This window comes from Hypanus sabinus, unplaced genomic scaffold (assembly GCF_030144855.1).
Source record: "Hypanus sabinus isolate sHypSab1 unplaced genomic scaffold, sHypSab1.hap1 scaffold_233, whole genome shotgun sequence".
NCBI lineage: Eukaryota > Metazoa > Chordata > Chondrichthyes > Myliobatiformes > Dasyatidae > Hypanus > Hypanus sabinus.
In genome coordinates this window covers 281,127-302,566 of record NW_026780444.1, presented here as the reverse complement: position 1 = coordinate 302,566, position 21,440 = coordinate 281,127, and the positions used below count along the sequence as shown (strand labels likewise).

The 21,440-nt window shown below is 44.3% G+C and overlaps 1 long non-coding RNA gene across 1 annotated transcript; it reads right to left on the bottom strand.

The window, feature by feature from the left end:
• Positions 1 to 1,320: 1,320 nt before the first annotated feature.
• On the bottom strand, positions 1,321 to 9,799 carry LOC132387901 (uncharacterized). The gene is made up of 3 exons (XR_009510089.1): positions 9,717 to 9,799; positions 4,364 to 4,458; positions 1,321 to 1,512 (listed from the first exon to the last, which is right to left on the bottom strand). It is a non-coding gene; the product is annotated as an uncharacterized LOC132387901 (long non-coding RNA).
• Between the last annotated feature and the right edge of the window lie 11,641 nt (positions 9,800 to 21,440).

Sequence of the window (21,440 nt, the reverse complement as noted above, 5' to 3'; positions counted from 1 at the left end):
GGATACAGAGGGCTAAAATCCGAAGAGAGCAGGCTGTTTAAATTGTCCAGCGTGAACTAGATGGGCCAAAGAGCCTATTTTTATGCTGTACTTTCCTATAACACTAGAACACTAAGCCAGGCATTTGTTTAGGATCTCATTTGGAAACCAGAGCAGGTGTGTTTAACAAGTTTCACTCTCTCAGTAATTGCAGTGGTGCCAATTGGCCCACTTTACAATCTGAGATATTCATCAGATGAGTTTGACTGACTGTTCCGATAAGGTGTAAAATTCAACAGCCTAGGCATGCAGTCACTGCTCTTATATCACACAAGTACAGCAGGTGTGAATAGGAAAGCCGACGTTCAGCCTATATTTCCCAGTGCTTCCCACCTGAACAAGCTTTTACAGCAGTAGCCCGATATGCTGGAGAAAATTCAGATATGAGAGTCTCCATTAACAAATTGAGCTCCTAAAATATGCAGGAGATTAATTTTGTTCACAATGTGCTGAGAAAGCTGCAGTTCTGTGACAATACACCAGATACACTCACCTCATTTTCTTGTGCACTGAAATGTCCCTCCATGTTCAACATCCTGCTGAGTCTTTCAACCCTTTCTTCAATCGCTTGTTCCAGTCTGTCCCTGTAGAACTTGGTCAGTTGGTACAGTTGATATTCGTCCCCCTGCGCCAGGCGGTCAGAGATTGTAGTCTCTGGCTCTACGAATATAAAAAGGAGAAGGTAGACAACAACTCAAGTATCCCTCGTCTCAGTGCTCTCAAGCCGTTATCTCTCATCGTGTCTCCAATCTCAGAGTTCACCTGCATTCAGCTGCAAACACATATTTCGCCCCAAGCTCCAGCAGGAGCCTTAAAAACCTACCCAACAGTGTTCTCATCATTACATTATCTAAAACGAGCTCAACCCACCCCAGCGCTCCACCCACTTCAATTTAGGATGGGCAGCTAATGCTGGGGCTGTCAATGATACGCTCTTCCCATAGACTCCCAGGTAAATACATTTCCTTTAACACTCCTCTGGAAATGCTCTCTTCACCCATACAGCTGCATTTCCTCTTAATGCACACACTGGAAGTCATCGGAAGTCATTTCCTGTACTGGGTAACAAGTGCCCGATTACAACACATGTAACACAAATACACAATTCACCCCTGTCCTCTGACCAAACCCCACAACAAGGCCTTGTATTTTCCCTCCTCGCTACCGGATTCTGCGAACAAATCACCCTCATATTTTACCCACCCGCTCTTTCTTGGGGACTTGACAATTCCATGTTTGATGAGCTTCCGAGCTGACAGGCAGTTGACTCACTGGTGCCGGTTCCAGGGTCCTGCTCAGTGTCTCTGACGTCACTGTCTCTGGGCTGACTTTGCTCCTCCTCCAGTGCGGCCGGACCGCTTTCTATTGGTGCCTGCCTTGGTACCTTGCTTCCCGTAACCCGATCATCTTCCCTCGATGAGCTGCCTGGAAAAAGTCTCTTGAGTACATTTCGCACCCACGTTAAGGGCTTTCCTGAAAAAAAAATGATGAATTGCAGATTATAACAGAGTGATTTACAGCTGATCAGAACAAGGATTCACAATTGGTGATTATAAAGGAGCCGAGACTGCTGGGTGACCATCCCGATAAGCCGGTGGTTGGACACATCCACTTCCAGAAAAAGAACAGAAAATAACCACTGTAATACTGATTATTGGCTACACAGTAGTTGAACACTGATGACCAGGGTATCAGTGGAACAGTGTCGGGTGATACCGGGAGATATCACTGGGATTATCCCCCACAAGCAAAAACCTCCTGTGACCCAAATTCCCCAGTCCACTGCGTCACACAGATCAGACATTGTATTATACCCTATTCCGTTCCCTGGGTCACACTTTCTCCGCCAACTGTGGCATAAACTATCTCTGGGTCACACACTGACCACACTGTCGAGTCCCCTGGGTCACAGTCAGTCCATTACCTTGAGATCGATGGTGCCCAGTCACCCGGGTCCCGTTCCGTCCCCTGAATGGTGATCGTCATGTAACTGCTATAAGAGTCATTGGCAAATCTCGCTGAGAGAGTCTTAGAGAACTTTAGAGAACTTCGTGAAGTTCCGGTTACTAAACTATTCGAAGGATGTATTTAGGTCGAAAGAGTCCAGTGGAAAATGATAACTGTCACTGGACGGGGCATGTTGGGTTTTGTGTTATATAGATAGTCTTGAATCGTTTGCCATGGACCATGGCAGATTGAAGTGTGACCGTACACATGTACATAAAATAAACAAGAAAGTATATAGGTTAGACACTTTGCAGGATGAGGGAGTCTAAAAACTCAAGCGACAGACAATACATTTTTTCACGTGGAAGGCGATGGGTATAATTTCCCATGCAACGCAAATAAAGTTTCAATGTTGAGAAGCTGTGTGCTGGGAAGAAGATGGAAGTAGGCTACGAGGGAAAGTTGGACAAAGCAACAGAGAAATGGGGCAAGCTTAAAGATAAGTAGGTCAGTATGAATTTGGTGGGCCGAAGCGCCCGTTTCCATGCTATCATTTCTGTTTTATTCCTGCTGGAAACACGGAGTTGAACACAATCCCAATGCCGACAAGAGGCAAAGACAGATGGTCACTGATTATACCAGGTTTTTCATCAGAGCTCCTTGGAATTTAAAGTCATGTCGCAGATCAGCTCAACAGCGAAATCTTGGGAAAATTTTGATACCTGCAGTGTCCAGAATTATGGCACCATACTCTCAAAACCTACTTCATCCTCCTCAAGGAGGCACTGCCATCTTGTCAACAAATTACAAATCCTACTCATGTTTACATCGTCAGGTGCAAACACTCACACTGCACCATAATAGGGATCTGTAAAATTTACTCAGCTTTCCTCCACTGCGTTTCAGTTTTAAAGTCCACCATGCATTACTATTGAGGGCTGCAATCATTTCTCCACTACCATCGTCAGGGTTAAAAGTAAACTTATTACGAACGGTCGTGCAATATGTGCTTATTCACAATAGAACAAAGATACACAATCAAATCCATGAAAGATTATCAGAAAAGACTGACAGGCAATCACTACTCAAATGACAACTTTGCAAATAGAGCAAGTTATCAAACAGAAGAATAGGTAGATAAATCAATAAATAACGGAAGTGTGAACAACGGTCGTTGATGCCTGGTAAGTTGTGTTCAATGTTCAGTTTAGTGTTGAGGTAAGTGAAGTTATCCACACTGTTTCAGGATCCAGTTGGATAAATGGGTCGAACTGTTTCTGATCCTGACAGTGTGAGACCAATGGTTCTTATACCTCCTTCCAGGTGGCAGCATTGAGGAGAGCTTACGGACCGAATGGTGGAGAAAGCTTTTCCTTTCATGGACTGAGCTGTATCCAACACTTCTTGTCGGCTTTTCAATTCATGGGCATTGGAGTTTACATATCAGACCTGATGTCACCTGTCAGGAAACTCTCTGCTGTACCGCTTTAGAAATTTGTCTGAACTTTTCATGTCACCACGGGCACACATTATGCCTTCACTTGCTCATACGCTTGTTTCAACCACCCAGACAGCAAACACTGCCAATACCCTCTATCGCCGGTGATGGGAATTTCGAAGGGGAACTAAAGTTTACTGTTCCCTTCCCAAGATAGTAACAGATAAATCGAGGCTTCAGCACAAGGAAGGTGGTCGTTTGACTTCCCGTCCTCTCCTTAGAGCTCAAGCTCTCCACTTTTCGATATCCTCATGAATGCTTTCTGTAGGCTTCCCAATTTAATGGACCCCCTCCCGTGTCATAAGTGCCGTGTGCAAACAGTTTCAGGGCACTGTGCGTCTGTAACCCTGGTTCCCCCTGTTCGACAACACTATTCCGGGCCCTACTAATTACATGCATGTCCTGTCCTGGTTTACTTTTACGAAGTTGCCCTTCCAAAACATGAAATGCTGTGCTATCACGCAATCTATGAAATATAATAATGCTCAGCAACTTTTATCAATGAACGCTTGAAGTCACTTCCACCTCAGGAACTGTAAAGAGGTGAAACAGACCCTGACTTTTCCCTGAACTGTTACATCACTCATAAGACCGCCGTCACATTGATGTCTGTGTTTCTCAACCACGTGTATTTGAACCTCCTGTTCCTTTCATTCAAGTGAAGCTTTGCCTGGTGAGCGGAGTGATTCCACCATTACCGGCGTCAGGTCCCTGCGCTGTAATTGTTGGATCGATCCGTTAGTCAAGGCCTCTTTACCCGTGCGGTCAATTATCCTGTTTGGTGGCATTTTTTTCCTCTGCCCAGTGTGTTTTTCTACATCTGAACTATTAGGCACCAACATGGAAGGATTTTAATAATAAATATCCCAGTGACCATACCTGTGTCCATTCTGACTGTGACTGATGATTGTTGATTGTCGTCTTCTTGAACACTCAGGCCCCGGTGCACGGAACCTCCACCTGCTGGAGATGCTCTGTATTACAAAGAAACAAACAGTGAGTTAGACAGAGTATGATTCATTTGCAAATATGACAGTATCTCCATCTCTTATATCAGAGCAGCAGTGGACCAAACGACCAAACATCCCCAGTTAACATTAACTTTCACATCATATCAGTATTATTGCACATGATATCCGGTGATCCTCCTGATGGAGTCACACAGTAATAGACCAGGGATAGAGACCGCTCAGTGCAACGAGATCATGCAAACTACTGTGAACACCAAGATGGTCCAATATCCTGCGATGGGCCCATATCTCTCCAGACTCCTTCACATCATCTATCCGTCCCATCTTCCCTTTTCATGATACTATTCCACCTGCCTCATCCACTCTGGCAGTTCACTCCACATAATCACCAACCTCTGAGTGAAAACGCTGCTGATCTCCGTTTGAAAATTTTCCCTCACATCCAAAATGTTTCCCTAGTTTCCATCAACAGTGACGTCGGGAAAAGACTGTTAACAAGTCAGGTGAAGTCAAGTCAACTTTTATTGTCATTTCGACCATAACTGCTGGTACAGTGGATAGTAAAAATGAGATAACGTTTTACAGGACCATGGTTTACATGACACAGTCCAATAAAACTAGATTGAACTACATAATCAAAAAGAAAAAACTAGATACTGCTCGACGGCCCATTTCCCTAACTGATCAAGATCCGTTATAATGTACGATTATCTTCATTCCGCGCAGTGACTCTGTAAACTGCAAGCCTACTGGCCATTCGTTGTGCATTCCTATCAAAATCATTGTTATAAAGTAGCGAATGACGAAGTTCCGAAAACTTACCACTCTTTGCTTCCCACCTTCAAGTTAATTTTGAATCCAAGTCAGTCTGTCTCCCTGGACTGAATCGGACCCACTGTTTCACACCAAGCTGCCGCCTGGCACCTCGCCAAAGGCTTTGCCAAAGCTCGAAGTTCAACATCGCCTGTCCTAACTTCATTTACAATTTTAGACAATGCTACGGTGACTCCTAATACTGAATTTTTGTTTATGGCATCATACTAATCAGATTTTATAGGGTATTGTCAGGAATTCCAAATGCTAATGCTGGTAAAATTAGAATTTATGTGCTTGCAATCGAAAGTACAAAGTGAATAAGTTGATTGAAGGAAACACCATCAAACCGGACAATAAGCTTCCAAACTATTTACTTTACTCGCCAGCACATCGCCTGTCACCCGTCACGCTGTGCTTCTCTCTTCCCTCCGACATCTTTGAAATCTAATTCCCATCCCCTTTTTCTCTCTCATCCTGCCGAATGTTCACGGCCCGAACATTTTTCTCATAGATGAATCCTCGTCTGCTGAATTCCTCCAGCATTTTACGTGTGTAGCTTGTATTTCCAACATCCGCAAATTCTCCCTTGTTTGTATCCTTACTTTGGGCTGAGGAGACAATTCCTGTTCCAACAGATCAAGTCGGTCAGTATCGATTCTGACCGTGAGAAAACACACCCTGGAATAGATCAAAGAACACACACAAAATGCTGGTGGAACACAGCAGGCCAGTCAGCATCTAGAGGGAGAAGCACTGTCGACGTTTCGGGCCGAGACCCTTCGTCAGGATCTGATGTGTGTTGTTTGAATTTCTAGCATTTTACATTTTGTATGTGTTTTTTGAATTTCCAGCATCTGCAGATTTACTCGTGTTTGCTGTTATAGATCCGTTTAATTTGCGATGAAATGCTCTTACACTCTGCCCAATATCATCCCTACACGTGATCTCTGACACAGGCAAGTTCTGAATCAGGTGTAGCCTCACTTTCCACATGTGAATTCCAAAAATAACCTAATTTTTGTGTGGCAGAGATGATAATAGAAAATGAATGTTTCGCAAAGAAAACGCTTTTGCATCTTGCAATTGAACAAAATGAAAACATGATCTACTGCTTTCCCGTCACTCATGACAATGGACTCTTCTGGGGCTTGCAGCCTGCGGCCCCCGACTAATTACAGACCTCCAGCCAAAATATACACCTTCGACCTGTACTGCCTGTCTTCTAAGGACAAGCCAACTCGGAATCCTGGTGCCCAATTTACTATTGATCCCATGCATCACAATTTTCTAGATGAGCCTCCCATGAGGGAACTTTTCAGAACTATAAGCCAAGCTCCAACTCTCCCAGGACTCCTTACAATCGGTAATGTGCCGCAGTGTCTCGGCTATTCCCAGTTCTAAATCTGAGAATCCCGTATATCCAGGACAGACCTGGAAACTGATAATTATTTGACTGGGTGGGATGCCGGGCTGTGGTTCACCAGAGGGTGGGAATATATTTCAACGCGTCTCCAGCAGTTAAATTGAGAACACGTGATCATTATCTTACTATTGAGTGGGATCTGGAGCAGCGCAATTAGCTGCCATATTTCCCGTAGTGCGAAAGCAAAAAAAAAAAAGTTCAATAATATAGAATTGAAAATGAAGCAGTGTAAGCTCAGTGCAGGAGTATTTTATGCGTTACACACATATTGGATCTTTGTTTATCTTCAGCTGGTGCTTAACTTTCAGGATCAATCAATGGGCGAAGCCAGAGAGTGGTTGTAGATGTTTGTCTCTCTGAATGGTGGTTTGTGACTAGCGGTGCGCTGCGGAGAAAAGGGTTTAGTGTTTTATTGTTTATGATATTAACAAGTTAGATTATACATGAAAAGTTGGTGAAGCTGGAACACCATCTTTGCGTATTATACTAAATTTGAAAATTTGCGGGTGCAGGAGAACGTGTGGAAATCTACGAAAATTACAAATAGCTGAGAAATTGTCTTGACAACTTGAAGAGCGAATTTAATGCAGACCAGAGTGAGGTGATGCAATTTCGCAGTAAAAAAAAAAAATATTGGTAATGATTGGTAAGGGTCTGCGATGTATGTCAAAACAAACTGACATAGGAACACAGATCCATATTCCCGTGAAAGTGGCACAAGAGTTAGAAAGGGTTGTAACGTGCTGTTTGGGCCTATTGACTTTAATAAATTAAGGTATTGAGAAGCGGATTTGGGAGTGAATGCTACAGTTGTAAAAGACACAGAGAATCCATTTTTTTAGAATTGTGTGCAGTTCTGTTCTACTTTGAGGAACAATCTCAATAACCGTGAAATACTGCAAGGAGAATTAGGCGGTGTGGACAGTGTTTCTCCAGAACCAGTCGCCTCACTACAGAATTGCCAACCTGGACTGAAGCCCATATACTGCCAGTTCCATATTCTTAGAGACGTCTTCCTAATATTATAACCCACACACCGACTCCCCTGGGACGCTTTGGTGTTTGTAGGATTACCAATCTGCACTGTAGCCCGTTTCCTGCCAGTTCTATATTCTCAGAGAGTCCATCGCAATATTATAACACAAACACACTGAGTCCCCTGGGACGTATTAGTCGTGGGTTGTGGAATTCCTGCCATTTCCGATTCACAAACTAAGGCAAACCTAATGACCCTATGCCTTGGCCGGGACTCATCAGTCTGTAGATTGTGAGAGGATGCGGATACAGTTCAGCTAGTCTTCAGCAGCTAAACTGATCATATTTGATCACTGTTGTGGGATCATTGGCTGCCATGTTTCCAACAGTGTAAAATTATAAAGTAGAAAATGCTAGGAACGCAGTACATTAGACTACATCTCTGAAAGGAGAAATGGTGGAAGACCCAGTTCCAGAACTGAGACTGTCCAAGATGATACCGATCAGCTGATGTTTCTGGAATTTTCTCTTTTTACTTTAAATTTCCTGCAACAGCAGATTTCCCCTTTTTCATGTTAACGCACAGACAGTAAATGATTGCAGAATGTCTGGAACTTCCCAAAATTTGTAAATGCCATTCCCACCTCCATCAATTTGTTAGTTCAGAGTTCATTCCGACCCTGGTGTAACACACTCCATAGAGCCAATGCTCACAGCATCCTTTCCTCCTACTATCACTCTGTTACATTAGCTCCCGAGGCCACTGTCTCTACGCTGAGAGGCGGCGACCACAGAGCGATAAAAAGTGCAACATTTGCTGCAGCCCTGACGGGCGGTTACCCTGGAAACGGAGGAAGTGGCTCACTGAACATAACCGAACAACGGAAGTAACAGGTTCAACATCAGATGCTATGAGTTTCATCAGAACAAAGATTAACACTGCAACCATTTTGTAACAGTAAAACTAAAATTGTAATGGCTGGATTTAATCTGCCTTGTGTTGTATTCAACTAAATCTCTGGTAGTTCCAGCTCACTGAAGCGATTCCTGGATAACTCAATGAGCTGAAAGGTGCAAGACAATACCACACAAAAAAAACAGAAATGTTAGAAGAAACATTGCTGATAGATAGCATTGCGGCGATGGGATACAGACTGGACAAAGGTTGGTCAAAATAACACGGAATGAGCAGAATGAACCAAGTTGAATGCTCCCCAATGTGATGAGGTGGACCCCTGACCTCACAATGCACATTGCATCATATGTCTACCTGCACCACACTTTCACCTCAACGTACTGTTGTAATGTATTGATATTCATGGATGGTACTGAAGACAGGATTTTCACTAAACCTCAGTTTATGACAATAATAAACGATACCCCTCTTTAATTGTGTTCGAATTATTAGGCAGACTAAACGTCTGCTTTGAAACTTCTGGAGGGAGACGTCGCTGAGTTGCACAAATAAGCGAGGATTCGTGATAAATGGAAAAGGCTTAATTCTCGCATTAATAGGGTTTCCACTTGGAAACATTGCCTGCACTTCGACAGGTCGTAACAGTGTAATGGAGTCAAGAGAACAATTGTCCATCCACACCGTGAGGACGTGGGAGATCTGGATCTCACTGTCCTGTCTGAACGGGAGAAAGATGAAGCTACCTATACAGGTGGGGGAGTGTCCCGAGAGTGCGATTACTCTGTTTAACCCTCTGCCTGCAAGAAAACAACGGGCCGAATTGCCGCTTCCGGTGTACTGGAATTATGTAAAACAATTATCGACCCCAGGCATCGATCCAAATGAAGATTTTAAGCCAATAATTTAAAATCTTAAGGACCAGGTGATAGAGGTAAAATCCCCTGGGTACAACTGAACGCATGGGTGTATTCGCGGCATCAGCAGCTCCACCCGCTCCTCGGACCAGAACACCAGGAGCTGAGAGGCGGCTATCTCAGGAGGTTCGGTGCGAAGGCAGCCTGTCCGGGTAAGGTAGCGGGACTCTCTGCCCGACATCAGAACCCCGCATTCGGGACCGGATTCAATACTCACCGGAGGGGATTTGATATCTTTGCGCGCAGGCAAATATCCGTCTCCCGGCTCCCGCCGACGATCCGCTTCTGCACAGAACGGAAAGAAAATACCGCCCATCCGGAGGCTGAGCATGCGCAGTACAATTGCCTCGTCGATACAACGGGGGCGGGGCCGCGGGAATAAACCGGCGGATGCTGCAGATCTGCGGTAAAATATGATCACGTGATCGATGGGTTGGTCAATTTCAGTCAGGTTTAACATCACCGACAGGCGTGATAAAATTTGTTGCCTTCACGGCTGCGGTACAATAATAAACAGAAAAAACGAAGTGAATTACAATAATTATATACATTATGTAGGTTCATTCACTATAGTACAAAATAAAACTAAACAATAAAAATATCTAGGCAGGCTTAACCGAAGTGCAATCGTTTTTGAGAAGACCAGATAAATGGAAAGGCTTAATTCTCCATTAATTGCGGTTACATATCGGGACACATTGGCTACACTTTGGCAGGTCATAACAGGTGAATGGGGTAAAAAGAAACTCCCACCCATACCGAGAGAACGTGAGAGATCTGGATCTCACAGTCTTGTCTGAGCGGACGAATGATGAACTAGCACTTGTACGTGGAGCATTGCCCCACAGATGCTGCAGATCTGCTGTAAATTGGGAGTTCGTAACCGAATCACGTGACAGGTAGAGGGTCTCCCACGTACACCGGTGACTCTGCTCCTCGCCGCTCACAGGCCTCCGACGCTTCTTTCCGTATTTTCCCATTCCTTCATACTTTTCTTGCCTACAATTCTTCCCCATTCCCCTCTCCCGGGTCACAGAGTTACGGATCCCATCCCCATCCCAGTCGAGCAGACAATTCACAGCCCATCTGTAAATATGCAGCTTTCATTGACATCACTTCTATAAAAGAGAACAAAGAAGATTCACAAGAATGCTGCCTGGACGACCTGAGTTATAAGGGAAGACTGAATTCGTTAGGACTTTATTCCTTGGAATTTAGAAGATTGAGAGGAGAGTTGATAGAGGTATTCAAAATGATGCAAGATATTACTTGGGTAAACGCAAGCAGACTTTTTTGCATTGAGGTTTGGTGGAACAACAACTAGAGGTTATGTGATAAGACTGAAAAGTTTAAGGGGAACATGAGGGATTCTCCTTCACTCCCAGCGTCGCGAGAGTGTGCAAAGAGCTGCCAGTGCAGCTTACGCACGCGAGCTCAATTTCCACTTTCACGAGAAGTTTGGGTTAGTAAATGGATGGTAGGGGTAGGTAGGGCTGTGGACCTGGCGCAGGTCGATGGAAGTAGGCAGGTCAAACGTTTGGGCACAGACTAGATGGGTCGAAGCCCTTGTTCTGAGATGCACTTTTTTATGACTCCACTGAAGCAAAAATAATTCATGCTGTAATTTCAGTCGTATAGCCAATAACTCTTATAATAAAGACAATGTACCTTTGACTTTGCTCTTTACCCACCGCACCCCAGTACTCCACCATGTAGACACAACTAGTCTTTCAGTTTCCTCTACAGAAGCTGATGATCTCACATTTCGCATATTGGGCTCCAGCTGGTGTGTTGTTCGCACGCACCCCATTTGCCTCCGTTACTCCGAAACTTCATGACAAGAAACACAGAAAATAGAATTGTACAGCACAGGAACAGGCCTTTCAGCCTACAATGTTTTGCTCTACCATTAAGTTACCAATCAAATAGCCAAACTAATCCCTTCTGCCTGAACAATGTCCATATCCTTCCTTTTCCCTCAGACCGAAACGTCTCTTAAAAGACCCCGATGTATCTGCCTTTAACAATGGCCCAGGTAGCACAGTCCAGCGACCCATGTGCCTCACATAATCTTATAAACCTCCTTTAACTGTCAGCCCAGCCTGCACCGCTCCATAGAAAACTAGCAAAGTTTGTCCAGCCTCTAGTAATAGATCTAACCCAGGCAATATCTTAGTGAACGTCTCGTGCACCGTCTCTAGAGCCATCAACAGGACAGATTACAAAGGAGGAGATGCTTGCTACCCTGTGGACAATCAGGGTGGATCAATCCCCACAGCCTGACAACGCGCTCTATTGAACCCTTCAGGAGGCAAGTGGATAAATTGCCAGCGCCCCGGCACATATTTAAAACATCCATAGAGACAGGAGTGTTACCAGAGGATTGAAGGATAGGCAAACTTGTTCTTCTGTTTAAACATAATCCACGAAACTATAACCTGATGAGCCTGTCATTAGTATTCAGATAGTTATTGGAAAGTATTCTAAAGGACTGGATGTATAATTATTTTGATAGACATGCACTGATTATGGCTTTGTGAGTGGTAGGTCATGTCTAACTACAGAGATTTTGCTGAAGCTATAGACAATAGGAAATAAGTGCAGGAGTAGGCTACTTGGCCCTTCGAGCGGGCACCTCCATTCAATGTGATCATGGTTGATCATCCATAATCAGTACCCCGTTCCTGCCCTCTCCCCATATCCCTTGACTCCGCTAATTTTAACAGCTCTATCTAACTCTTTCTTGAAAGCATTCAGAGAATTGGCCTCCGCTGCCTTCTGAGATGGAGCATTTCATAGATCCACAACTCTCTGGGTGAAAAAGTTTTTCCTCAACTCTGTTCTAAATGGCCTACCTCTTATTCTTAAACTGTGGCCTCTGGTTCTGGACTCCCCCAACATCGGGAACATGTTTCCTGCCTCTAGCGTGTCCAATCCCTTAACAACCTTATATATTTCAATCGGATCCCCTCTCATCCTTCTAAATTCCAGTATTTTCAAGTCCAGTCGCTCCACTCTTTCAACATATGACAGTCCCGCCATCCCGGGAATCAACCTCGTGAACCTACGCTGCACTCCCTCAATAGCAAGAATGTCCTTCCTCAAATTTGGAGACCAAAAATTAACAGAATACTCCAAGTGTGGTCTCACCAGGGCCCTGTAAAACTGCATAATAACCTCTTTGCTCCTATACTTAACTCACCTTGTTATGAAGGCCAACATGCCATTAGCTTTCTTCACTGCCTGCTGTACCTGCATGCTTACTTTCAGTGGCATTCTGATGAAAAAGGACGCCTAGATCTTGTTGTACCTCCCCTTTTCCTAACTTGACACCATTCAGATAGCAATCTGCCTTCCTTTTCTTGCCACCAAAATGGATAGCCTCACATTTATCCACATTAACCTGCATCTGCCATACATCTGCCCACTCACCAAACCTGTCCAAGTCACTCTGCATTCTCCCAACATCCTGCTCATATTTCACATTGTAACCCAATTTGGTGTCGTCTGCAAATTTGCTAATGTTACTTTTAATCCCTTCATCTAAATTTTAATCCCTTCATCTAAATCATTAATGTATATTGTAAATAGCTGCAGTCCCAGCGCCAAGCCTTGCGGTACCCCACTAGTCACTACCTGCCATTCTGAAAAGGACCCTTTAATCCCTACTCTTTGTTTCCTGTCTGCCAACCAATTTTCTATCCATGTTAGTACTCTACCCCCAATTCCATGTGCTCTACTTTTGCCCACTAATCTCCTATGTGGGACCTTATCAAATGTTTTCTGAAAGTCCAGGTACACTACATCCACTGGCTCTCGCTTGTTCGTTTTCATAGTTACATCCTCAAAAAATTCCAGAAGATTAGTCAAGCATGATTTCCCCTTCGTACATCCATGCTGACTCGCACTGATCCTGCTATTGCTATCCAGAACAACAGGAAAGTGGATGAAGGCAAGGCAATGTATATTGTTTACATGGGTTTTACTAATGCATTTGGAAAGGTCGCGCATGGGAGACTGATCCAGTAGGGTGAATTACTCGCATTCAGGATGAGGTATTAAATTGGATTAGACATTGGCTTTGTGGGAGAAGCCAGAGAGTGGTAGTAGAGGGTTGCCTCACTGACTGGAGGCCTGTAACTAGTAAACACAAAGTACACTTCAGATGCTGTGGTCAAATCAACACGTACAAACAAGCTGGAAGAACTCAACAGGTCGGACAGCATCCGTTGAAATGAACAGTCAACGTTTGGGCCAAGACCCTTCGTCAGGACTGAAGAAGGAGGTGGCAGGGGCCCCATAAAGAAAGTTGGGGGAGAGAGGTGATCGGAGGAGGGAGGAACCTCTCCCATTGGTATGAACATCGAATTCTCCAACTTCCGGTAATTCCCTCCCTCTCCCTTCCACCAACTTTCACTCTATCTCCTCTTCTAGCTGCCTATCACCTCTCTCATGATTCTGCCTTCTGCTACTACCCATAGTGCTTTCAAGCTTACATTCCTTCTTCATCTCTCCTGCCTATACCCTCCTGTTTCCCCTCCCCCACCCCTTGATCTTTCCTCTGATTGGTTTTCCACCCTGTCCCCACCTTCTTTATGGGGCCCCTGCCCCTTCCTTCTTCAGTCCTGACGAAGGGTCTCGGCCCAAAACGTTGACTTTTCATTTCAACGGACGCTGCCCGACCTGCTGAGTTCATCCTGCTTGTTTGTACGTGTTGGCCTGTAACTAGTAGTGGGCCACAGAGATCGATCTGGGTCTTTTGATGTTTTCCATGTATCTCGGTGGTTTGGATGATAATGTGGTTAACTGGATCATCAAATCCGTGATTGTAACCAGGTTTGTGGTGCAGTGGGCAGTGAAGAAGGCTATCATGGCTTGCAGACGGATCTGCTTCTGCTGCAAAAAAAAAGCTAAAAAATGGCCAATGGAATTTAATGCAGAAAATGCGCGGCTTTACAATGTAGTTCTTCCACAGTGAACGGCAGGGCACTAAGGAATATAGCACCATAATGGGATATGGCAGCAGCAATGCTCCATTATTACTACTTTAAAGATTTACTAGAATGTTACCTGGGTTTCAGCACCTAAGTTACAGGGAAATGTTGAACAAGTTAGGTCTTTATTCTTTGGAGCGTAGAAGGTTGAGGGGGGACTTGATAGAGGTATTTAAAATTATGAGGTGATAGATCGAGTTGACGTTGATAGGCATTTTCCATTTAGAGTAGGCGATATTCAAACAAGAGGACATGATTTGACAGTTAGGGGGCAAAAGTTTAAGGGTAACATGAGGGGGGGGGAATTTCTTTATTCAGAGAGTGGTATCTCTGTGGAACGAGCATCCAGTAGAAGTGGTAGAGGCATGTTCGGTATTGTCATTTAAAGTAAAATTGGATAGGTATCTGGACAAGAAATGAATGGTGGGGAGGTTATGTGCTGAGTGCAGACCAGTGGGACTAGGTGAGAGTAAGCGTTCGGCACGGACCAGAAGTGCCGAGATGGCATACCTCCGTGCTGTAATTGTTATATGGTTTTATATGGTTAATTCATGGGAAGTGGCGGCAGAAGCAGATAGGATCGCACAGAAAGCTTTAGTCCTATTGGCCTTCATAAATCAATTTACTAAGTACTGTGGACGGATGTTATGCTGAAGTTGTAAGACATTGGTAAGGCCTGATATTATCTGCAGTTTTTTGTTCACCTACCTTCAAGATAGATGCAAATGAGGCTTAAAGTGTACAGGGGAAATGGACAAGGACGTTGCAGGGGCTGGATGAACAAGTGAGGACCATTCTTCAGAACATAGAAGAATGAGGGGAGATTGATAAACAAAATTATGAGCTCAAACAAGTCATTGACTCTGGTACGTTTTCTCTCTCACTGTACCTAGTGTAGTAAATGCCGGTTCTGTGTTCTTCGTGCTGGTTGTTGGAGTCCTGGGATCCAGCTGCAGCACCTTGAAGACTGTGTGAGGGATCTGGAGCAGCACCTAGATGATCTTCAGCGTATCCGGGAGAATTGAAATGAATTGGCTTTATTACTTAGATCCTTCGTGGATATGAGGACTAAAAATCTTTACGTTACGTTTCCGTCGAAATGAGCAATCTGCAATTTAATTTAAAATAAATAGTATATTCAACACGATAGTCAACACAACATAAAAATACATTTGAGTCAGCATAAATTAAGCAGTCTGATGGCCTCGTGGAAGAAGCTGTTCCGGAGCTCTTTCGTCCCGGATTTTATGCTGCTGTACCATTTCAGGATGGTAGCAGATGGAAAAGTTTGTGGTCATGGTGACCCGGGTCCCCAATGATTCTTGGGGCCCTTTTTAACACACCTGTCTTTGTAAATGTCCTAAACTGTGGGAAGTTCACAACTACAGATATACTAGGCTGTCCGCGCCACTCTCTGCAGAGTCCTGCGAATTGAGGGAGGTACGGTTCCCATACCAGGCAGTGATGCATCCAGTCAGGATGCTCTCAATTGTGGCCCTGTAGAAAATCCTTAGAATATAGGTCCCCATTTCAATCTTTTCAATGGTCTGAGCTGGAAGAGCCACTGTGGTTCTTTTGTCACCACACAGCCAGTATGTACAGACCATTTGAGATACTCAGTGATGTTTATACCGAGGTACATGAGGCTCTTACCCTCTCAACCCCAGATCCAATGATATCAATAGGAGTTAGCATGTATCCATTTCTCCTGTAATCCACAACCAGCTCTTTTGTTTTTGTGAAATTGAGGGAGAGGTTGTTTTCTTGCACCACTGTTTCAGGGTGATAACCTCTTCCCTGTAGGCCACTTCGTTACTGTTTGAGATTAGGCCTATCAATGTAGTGTCGTCAGCAAATTTAATTAGCAGATTGGAGCTGTGGGCGGCAACACAGTCATGGGTGTACACGGGTTAATGGAGGAGGATTAGAACACAGCCCTGAGGAGCACCGGTGTTGAGGGGGGCCCACTGTTACCACCTGCCGGCGATCTGACAGGAAGACCAGGATCCAGCTACGCAAGGCAGGGTCAAGGCCGAGGTCTCTGAGCTTCCTGTCCAGCCTGGAGGGAATTATGGTGTTAAATGCTGCAGTGCAAGAACAGTCGGTTGTGTCGGAAGGAAAATGGTTGAGGAGTCCAGTGTGGGTGGTAGCATGCTGCGGATGTAGTCATGGCCAAGCTCTCAAAGCATTGGCTTATCATTGAGGTGAGTGCGACAGGAGGCCAGTCGTTCAGACATGTTACCTTGGAGAATGTTTTGAAGCAGGATGCCACTCTACACTGGGAGCAGTAGAGTTGAAAAATGAACACACCTGCCAATGGATTCAGTGATGAAACCCAGGCTTAATGCTGTTGTCCCACTGAAATCTTAAGAAACATCAATCGAGCTTTTTTTTAAATGCGAGCGCACCCCACATGTGACGTCACACATGGGTTCCCCACACGGGGATCTGCCCTCATGTACGCGGTGCCTTACGTCACCCACGCACTACTGTGCCCGAGTTTGGTCGGTTTAACGGCTGAGCTACTATTCACGTGAACCCCAGCAGTCAATAGAGGGTTTATGAGCTGCACTAATACCATTGGTGCACAGCGATATCGATCACAGTTTGCACCACCCAATATTGGAGGCGGAACCACCAGGACTCCGATACTCCTGGTCGCGCACCGAACACCCGTCAAAGTGGAACAAATCAGAAAGTGAATATCCCGGTTTTTGATTTATTTCCATTTCCCTCCGAGAGAAAAACTAACTCTGTAGCTGGTGTAACTGTGAAATAACGGCTGTTCACAATTTTCCGCAGACCTGCAAGCCACTGCTCCACGTGAACGTGTAGCTTCACCTTTCGGCCTTCCAGACAGGCAGTGAGATCCAGATCTGTCTCGTCCTCTCGTTGTGGATGGACAATATGTTTTTTTCTGCAATATGGCAGTATGTTTCATTCCACTCTTTTGACCTCCCAAAGTGCAGCCAATATTGCATAGGTAGATTACTTATTTATGTAAGGATTTAGATTTTTCCATTTATCTGAGCTTCTCATATAAGTTTTCTCAGTTAAGTTTTCCTTCAGAATTTCCAAATCAACAACAACAGTTAGTCGAATTTCCATCTGAAGTTCCAAAGCAGAGGCTCAGTCATGTCCAATAATTCCAGACAATTAAAATCGGGAATTTGTTTATAATTATCACGAACTGAGCTACAGTTAAAATATTGGCAAACATCATACTGTCTGTAAAAAAGCTGAAAATGAACAGAGGATGGCTTCTACAACAGGATAATGATCCTAAGCACACCTCAGAAGCCACAATAGTCTACCCCAAGAGGCATAAGCTGAAAGTTTTGCCATGGCCCTCAAAATCCCCCAACCTAAACATCATCGGAAATCTGTGTAGAGAGCTCAATAGAACAGTACATGCAGGACGGCTCAAGAATCTAACAGAACTAGAAGCCTTTTGCAAGGAAGAATGGAGGGAAATCTCCCAACAAGAATTGAAAGATTCTTAACTGGCTAAAAAAAGCGTTTACAGGCTATGATACTGGATAATGGGGTGTTACTATGTGCTGCCATGCAGGGTGCACAAACTGTTGCTTCGGGCCCTATTCCTTTTTTATTATTCTGAAACTGTAAAAGATTGAAATAAAAGAGTAATCCTGCTTAAAATATTAAAGAAATGTGTCACCTTTAACTTCGTGCCTTTTGGAAATCAGGTAATCTTTCACTGGCTTAGCTATTCACAGTAAGAGAAATTTTGACCAGGGGTACCCACACGTTTTCATGCTACTGTAGTCATCACGAACTGAGCTGCAGTTAAAACTTGTCTAACATACCACAGGTCAATACATTACAACAGTACATTGAGCTGATTTATGACAAAACAATAAGTGTAACAAAGCATTATGGCCGCTGAATAGGTACAGTGCAGATAGACACTTGACGCAGGGTCACGTCGAGTTACATTGTGAGGTAGAGTCCATTTTATCATTCATTTGGCTTATAATCGCAGTCATGGAGCTCGGTTGTGCGCGCTTTAAGGCCTTTGTATCTCTTCCCTAATGGGCCCTGGATTTGCGGCGAGAATGTCCAGCTTGTGAGGATCTTTGAGTACATGGCCTGCTTTTCCGACGCTGGGAGATGTGTAGCAGTAATCCATGCAGGGAACGCTTGTTTCTCTGATATTCTCAGCGTAGACCGAAGTTCTCTGCAGTTCCTTGCAGTCATGGGCAGAGTAGTAGCCAGACGAAGGCGTGAAGTATCGACAAGAAGCTCAGAGACCTCGGCCTTCACCCTGCCCTGTGTAGCTGGATCCTGGACTTCCTGTTGATCACCGACAAGTAGTACGTGTGGGCTTCCTCACCTCTGCCCCTCTGACCCACAGGTGTCCCTCAGTGTTGCCTCTTTAGCCGCCTCCTTTACTCTCTGTGCACCCATAACTTGTGTCACCACCCACAGCTCCAATCTGCTAATTAAATTTGGGGATGATACTACACTGATCGACCAAATCCCAAACAATAACGAGGCAGCGTATAGAGAAGAAGTCATCACCCCGACACGGTGGTGTCAAGAAAATAACCTCCCCCCTCATTGTCACCAAAACAAAGGAGCTGGTTGTGGACGACACGAAGAATGGAGACAGGCTAACTCCTATTGACATCAATGGATCTGGGGTTGAGAGGGTGAACAGCTTTAAGTTCCTCGGCAGAAATATCACCGAGGATCTCACATTGTCTGTACGTACTGGCTGTGTTGTGAAAAGAGCACAGCAGCGCCTCTTTCACCTCAGATGGTTGAAGAAATTGGTAGGGCACCCCAAATTCTCAGGAATATCTACAGTTGCACAATTGACAGCATCCTGACTGGCTGCATCACTGGTATGAGAACAGTAATTTCCTCTATTCCAGGACTCTGCAGAAAGTGGTGCGGACAGCCCAGCGCATCACTACATATAAACATCCCACTATTTGGACTTCTGCGGAGACTGATGTGTAAAAATGGCCGAGTCACACCAACCACAAACTGTTCCAGCTGCTGCCATCTGGGAAATGGTATCACAGCAGAAAAGCCAGGCCAACAGGCTCCGGGATAGCTTCTTGCACCAGGCAATCAGACTGATTAATTCAAGCTGATACAATTATATTTCTATTTTATGTTGACTGACCTGTTGTAAATAGTATAAATTAGTTATAGTAAATCGTATAAACAATTTATTATAAATTACTATAAATTGCACTTTGCACATTTAGACGGAGACGAAACGTAAATATTTTTACTCCGCATGTATAAAGTCAATTCAATTCAATGCAGTCTCCTGCCCATCTGGGTCAACTTCTGCCCAGCCTGTATCTCACGACCTTAAAGATTTATATCAACCATCTTGATCAATCTTAGTTCACAGTGTCTGCCGCCACCTCAATTATATGTATCAACGATCTTGTTCAACCTCTGTCCAGTCTGTATCCCACCACCTCAATGATATATATCAACCATCTTGTTCAACCTCTGTCCAGTCTGTATCCCACCACCTCAATGATATATATCAACCATCTTGTTCAACGTCGGTCCAGTCTGTATCCCACCACCTCAATGATATATATCAACCATCTTGTTCAACGTCGGTCCAGTCTGTATCCCACCACCTCAATGATATATATCAACCATCTTGTTCAACCTCGGTCCAGTCTGCATCCCACCACCTCAATGATATATATCAACCATCTTCTCAACCTCTGTCCAGTCTGTATCCCACCACCCCAATGATATATATCAACCACCTTGTTCAACCTCTGTCCAGACTGTATCCCACCACCTCAATGACATATATCAACCATCTTGTTCAACCTCTGTCCAACCTGTATCCCACCACCTCAATGATATATATCAACCATCTTGTTCAACCTCTGTCCAGTCTGTATCCCACCACCCCAATGATATATATCAACCATCTTGTTCAACCTCTGTCCAGACTGTATCCCGCCACCTCAATGACATATATCAACCATCTTGTTCAACCTCTGTCCAGTCTGCATCCCACCACCTCAATGATATATATCAACCATCTTCTCAACCTCTGTCCAGTCTGTATCCCACCACCCCAATGATATATATCAACCACCTTGTTCAACCTCTGTCCAGACTGTATCCCACCACCTCAATGACATATATCAACCATCTTGTTCAACCTCTGTCCAACCTGTATCCCACCACCTCAATGATATATATCAACCATCTTGTTCAACCTCTGTCCAGTCTGTATCCCACCACCCCAATGATATATATCAACCATCTTGTTCAACCTCTGTCCAGACTGTATCCCACCACCTCAATGACATATATCAACCATCTTGTTCAACCTCTGTCCAACCTCTATCCCACCAACTCAAAGATATATATCAACCATCTTGTTCAACCTTCGTCCATTCTGTACCTCGCCGCCTCAAAGATATATAACAACCATCTTGTTCAATTTCTGTCCAGTCTGTATCTCACCAATGATGATATATCAACAATCTTTCTGCTACATTGTTTTCATTGTGAAGTATTTTGTCTCACTGGGTTATTCCTGAAATCGCTTTTTTGTTATCTGAACTACCAGAGGATTTATTTAATGTAGCATGAGCGGGAGAAAAGACACCATTACAATTTTATTTTCAACTTTCAACATTTGCCATGAGGAAACTTGCTGCATCTTTATCAGTCATTTTTGAAGAGTCACATTCTCCGTTGTCAGGGTAACAGCCCTTATGACCTGCAGGGATTGGCGTACATCTTTATCGCTCTGGTCAATATCCCTCAGGCAGAGTCAGTGGCCTCGGGATCAGATGTAACAGATTGATAGTGGGGTGGGATGGATGCTGTGAGTATTGAATGTGTCGACTGTACTAACCCTGTGTTGGAATGAAAAGAAAACTAATGAATGTGGGACTTACATTTGTGTACATTTGTTCAGGCCG